The following is a 6,000-nucleotide window of genomic DNA, read 5'->3' as shown; positions in this document are numbered from 1 at the left end:
AGAGTATGTATATTTTAAATATTTCTGAGAAACAGTAATAAAAGATTTTTTTAATTTCCTTCAGTCCATATTATAAGAAAAACATGGAGAGGGATATGCAATGTAAATATTATTCAGACTTTGAGCTATAGAATTTCTTCTGATCAGTTCTCCACAAATTTTAATAATGCTGATACCCCTGGCTTTACACTACAATACATATTTATTTAAACATTTATTTTGTCTTTTTTTACATAAATCATTTAGTAAATTGATTTATAAGGTTTGCACTTTCTATTTTTTTATTTTATTTCCTGCTCGTATCATACCACTTCCTGTGTTCACTGAGACAAGACATAGGTATAGCGGCTATAAGAGACCTGTATAAGAGACCTGAGCACCCGGAATGGATCAGAATTAATGTTTTTCTTACAACATGTTTTTTAAGAGTTTCTTTTTATTTTATGTAAACATCTATCCTTGAATTAAGTTTTTAGTAATATTATAGTTCCAAGATATGTTGTTAGTATTATAAGACACCAACAAATATATTCTATGTAGAATATGTAGAAGTGTTTATACTAAAAAGTTGTTTTCATTTTGAAAGAGTTTATTTTGTTTTGTCGATGCATATATTGTTTCTTTTGATAATACTCTGTTATAGAATTTTTAATTAATTTTAAAAATTAATATGTAGATTATAATTTAAATAATTTTAAAATCTGTTTAATTTTTCTTTAGGAAACAGATACAAGTACATATTAAATAAGAATAATTCATCCTCTATTGACTCTATGTGTCAATAAAATGAGAATATTATTAACCTAATGGGAATGCCTTTAGATGTATTATGAGAAAATAGCACAAAAATGTTGACCTTTTCTAATCTGTATAAAATTAGGGTAGTTCAGTGCTAACAAAATAATTTTAAACATTTTTAGATTAATTCTAATTTATATAATGTCTGTTATAATGAATTATTGAATATTATGTATATCATTTTAAGTATTTTTTTTTCCAGGAAAATTAAATAATGAATGTATTAAAGCAAAAAAAACATTGTTTTATTTCCATTTGTCCAATTGGTGATATGTCGTACACTATTGTTAGTACACTTTCGTAGATTATTGCAGTAAATTAACCTATTTAGATATGTAAAATAAAGCTGAAAAGTTTTATTTTTGTTCAGATCAATATCTGATGCTAACACCTAAACAAAAAGGCTCTTTTCTCTATGAGTAACCTTTTTGATTAGGCGTTTGCTTTAGATATTACGATTAAATGATAAGATTGTCAGATTAAATAGAATGTGATTTCCCGCCTTAATTTGGCCACGCCTTTCTACCATTTCGATTGGTCCAATTAGACACGTCAAACTGTCAAGTTAGTTACAACAGTTTCCGCTGCCAAGCGAGAGGCCACTAGCTGATTTGTCAGAAGAATTTCTTTCAGTTTGTATGCAACCACCACTTCTCTATATATTTGTGTTCTGTGGTGTTAGTATTTATTTATCGCTTATAAAGTGTAAAGTAGAGGGTATATACATTCGGCTTGCGTTCGCGAGACAGGCTACAGTAAATTTTTGGAGGCTGTGTTTCGATCTTGTCCTACTAATTTATTTTCTGTTTCTGCGCGTGTAAAAGGTAAGTTGAGCTTATTCTAAGTGGTTAAAGCTTTCTACATACTAGCTTGCTTTTATTTGCTTTTTGGCTAAAAAATCTCCATTTTGTGCATGCTTATTTCCAATTACATTGCTTAAAGTTAAAGTATTATGAGTGAAGCAGGGGGGGGGCGGCCCCCCCAGCCCATGGCAACAATGCTAAAAGAATGTGACGGTATAGATAATGGCAATGTTGATGTTTGTAGTATTTCAATAGAGGCTTCAAACATTAAAAAAAACAACCATAAAAAAGAACCAGTTTTTTATTCTAAAAATGATACTGGCCCATTTCTTGTCTATTTAGAATCCACTGAAAAAGTGGGTTTTAATGTAGGCAAATTTAATAATATTAAAATTGCTAGAGACATTTTTAACCTAAATCTGACAGACGTTAAAAAAATTAAAAATAAAGGCTTAAACAGAATCTCTGTAGAATTCATTAATTTCCTGTCTGCAAATAATTTTGTTAAAAACAAAACCCTGTTAAATAAGGGCTATAAAATCTATATTCCATTTAACTTTGTGACTTGTAAAGGGTTAGTCAGGCAAATTGACATAGAAATAGGCGAAAAAGAAATATTAGAATGTTCTAAATCTGATACCGGCATAGAAATTCTAGAGGTTAAAAGATTAAACCGAAAAATAATTAAAGACAAAGATATAACATATGAACCCACTGGCTCGGTTCTTATTACATTTAAAGGTGTTTGTCTTCTCAAATCCCTAAATATCTATAGACTGGAAAGACCCATTTCTATATACATCTCCCCTGTAACACAGTGCTTTAGATGTTTACGGTATGGTCATACTCGCACTAACTGTAAAGGCAAAGAAAGGTGCTTCACATGTGGTGAGGAAAAAAAATCTGATTTAGAGAAGCACCCCCCTTGCGAAACTAGATGTTTTTATTGTAAAGGTCCCCATAAATCTACAGACAAAAGCTGCCCCGAATATACTAGGCAAAAAAACATAAAAGAGTTAATGGCATTCGAAAATATTCCCTTTTTTGATGCAAGCGAAATTGTCAAAAAGACCTATTTGACACGTAATGATTTTGTATATCATCCTTCTGACTTCCCCAATATTAAAAACCTAAATAGTCCTGAAAAGAACAATCTAAAAGAGAATGTAATCCAACCATCACAAAGACGAATCCAACATGCAAAAACTGACCCTATTAAAAGATCATACCAACAAGTAGTCTCTGAAAATAATACAAAGAAAAGAATAATTCATAAAGGTTATGATGTAAAGGCACATAATGATAATTTAATTTCCCCTAACTCTAGACCCCAAAAAGAAACTAGCTCTCCAATTTTTTCATTAAGAAAAGAAAACAGTCTCAAAACACAAATGCCTTCTACAAGTGCAGTTCATAGTTTTAATTCTCATGAATCTTCTTGGTACCCAGATGAAGTTAAAAGCATCATCGATGCATTTTTAAACATGTCAGAAAACAATAAAAGAATAATAAAAACCTTTTTATTCAATCAAAATTTTGATATGGATATTGATCCCGGCTCTCAGTCAGATTCATTTAACTAAAATCAATTTTCCCTTCACATTAATGTCAGGAGTAAATAATTTAAAGATCATCTTTTAGATAGAAATCACGTTACAACAATAATTAGAATGCGCACAGGTCATTGCCTGACTAACGCCCATCTATATAAGATTAAAATAAAAGATAGCCCTTATTGCGACTGCGGTATGTTTGATGACCCAAACCACATATTTTTTGAATGCCCTATTAATAATATACCCGATCTAGACTTGTTTTGAATCTTTGTATTAAAAAAGAAAATATCACCATTATCCATAACTCAAATTCTGTCTGCCCCCGACGACGAATCAATAGAAATAATCATGCGATTTATAAATATCAATAAGATTAAACTTTGAAGCTCAACTATCCAATACCCCTCTTGTATCCTACAATCCCGCTTGTTTTAGTGCTTGGTGTGGTCCCTCATTCCTTTTGTTGTAATACTAACGTTTTCCTCCCGTATTATAGCCACAAACCATAAAGCCGACACAAGACAAAGCTATAGTCACAAGCTAAACAGAACGAGCAAAGTTGTAATATAAGAAGATATTTCGGAGATTCCTGCATGGTCCAGAGCCAGACAAAGAAGGAGTCTCCCCCAAATCGGGCTGGCAATTGCCTTGCAGCAAAGCCATCAACAAAACAAGACAAGACAAGACTAGAGGGTATATAGTTATTTGTGAATTATGTGATTCTCAACTTCTCGATAGGTGGCGACTCGGAAGGTCACGACTACTCGAAGTAGATTTCGATACCTAGCGAATAGGTGATTCTCAACACGTCTCGAGTCGTAGTCATGCACAATTGCTGCAAGAAATGTTATTGAGAGAGCTATTGGAGTTTTAAAAACAAGATTTAGGTGTTTATTGAGGGAGCGAGTGGCAAGATACTCACCAAACTTTGTTGGTGAGCTTATAAATACTTACTTGTGTAGCACTACACAATATGTGCTAATGCTGAGGTAAATTTTGAAAATGTTGATTCTGAGAGTGCATCCGACTCCGATAGTGAAGATAGTTTACCATTATCTCGTCTTGTAAAAAACAAAAAAATGTCCAAGCCAGCGAAAGCAAAAAATGAATTTTCGTCGACCAAAAATGTGAAAAAACTACTTGGGAGGCTGTTTGTATGCCAAAACAACAACAGTTGCCAGTGGACACGTTCTTTTTATTTTTTGACGATGAAATGATAAACTTGCTGGTCACTTACACAAATTTGTACGCCAGTAGTAATAATTGTAATGCTGATGTAACAAACGATGAAATGCGTTGTTTTATTGGAATATTGTTATACTAAGTGGCTACAATTGTCTTTCGCGTCGGGAAATGTACTGGAAAAATTCTCCTGATACTAACCAGAGCTTGGTCACTAATTCAATGTCAAGAAACCGGTATCGTCATATAATGCAAAATCTACATTGTTGCGATAATGCTAATCTTGTGCCTGATGACATTTTGAATAAAAAGTTTATGGATATGGCCCCTCCAGCCGAGCATCACAGTGTAGACGAGTCGATGGTGTCCTACTACGGAAGACATCCAACGAAACAATTCATTCGTGGTGTTTAGACTATAATTTATTTAGTCGCCGCGCCAGCCGCATGATATAAATTTAATATTTTATTACAGGCGGCATATTAAGTTTTATAAACAGAGTTATTAGATTTTAATTTCTTAAAACCGCTTATTCAATTTCCTTACTAAAGCCGACAAATAGTACAAAGATCCTCCTATAATCACAAATGCAACGTTTCAATATGTAAGCATTTTACACAGCCACATTCTCCACTCCATCCATATTTTTATATACATCCACACTTTTAACTTTAGGCCAACAGGTCATTAAAACAGTATATAACACAAGATTCGGTTAGAATCAGAATTTTACTTTGTAAAATTTTTATTTGTATATTTTATACAACAATAACAGAATTGTACGGTTAGTGCAGTGCTTTATTTCATTCTTTTAATTACACTTATTTACCGAAAAATTGGTGTTTTATTGAAGAAAAAAATCACAACCCAGAATACCGTGTGTGGAAAAGCCCATACACAATACATGGTCCTTCGAGCCGGATAGGCAGATTGGTGGATAGGCAGATTGGTGGACAGCTGATAGGTATACATACCTATATTAGGCAGAAGTCACAGGTACATCATACCAAGCAGTCGACAAGGTAAATTTTTTATATATCGCAACACACATCGCCAAGTTTCATGCAAAATTGTGAACGCAAGGAAACAAGCAGCATCCGAATCCAGTAAATTTGTCCTTTAAGTGAAAAAAGGAGATTTTTTTGATTTTGGTTTCAAGCATTTTGATCTTCTCTGGGGTACCAATTAGCAGGCATTGAGACACGCTTTCGACGACGCAGTGAATCTCCGGGTTTTTAGCCGCTCCAGAGGCAAACTAATTTAACAACATTAGGTACTTCACTTCGCTGCAGGACTATTTGACGATTCTTCGGCCCACTTTCCGAGTTTAAGTCGTTAATCATTTTTATTTTTTATTTACATTACCTTATTTAACTTTAGGATATATAGGTCAAGAGCGGGAAAAGGTTCATCGACGTCATATATCATAAAAGTTCGAGTAGCACATTATTTTTGAGTAGTACTTGTTGTTGGATAGTGTTACAATCTTTAGTTTATTTACACTTTAATTATTTTTTCTTACACAAAACACGTGGGAAACCCATTCGCTGGGGATATAAAATATGTACTGGAACCAACAGATTAGGATATATTGAGTGGTTTGAGCCATATCAAGGCTCAAATACTAAACTTTCAGATGAATATAAACCTTTAGGAATGGG

The 6,000-nt window shown here is 33.0% G+C and overlaps 1 long non-coding RNA gene across 1 annotated transcript; it reads left to right on the top strand.

Annotated features, from left to right (window-relative positions):
* The first annotated feature begins 1,521 nt into the window (after positions 1 to 1,521).
* LOC126734591 (uncharacterized) lies at positions 1,522 to 3,848 on the top strand. Its single transcript, XR_007660095.1, has 2 exons — positions 1,522 to 1,622; positions 3,654 to 3,848. It is a non-coding gene; the product is annotated as an uncharacterized LOC126734591 (long non-coding RNA).
* Positions 3,849 to 6,000: the final 2,152 nt, after the last annotated feature.

The sequence above is a fragment of the Anthonomus grandis genome, chromosome 3 (assembly GCF_022605725.1).
Source record: "Anthonomus grandis grandis chromosome 3, icAntGran1.3, whole genome shotgun sequence".
NCBI lineage: Eukaryota > Metazoa > Arthropoda > Insecta > Coleoptera > Curculionidae > Anthonomus > Anthonomus grandis.
This window is presented reverse-complemented; position numbering and strand designations above follow the sequence as displayed.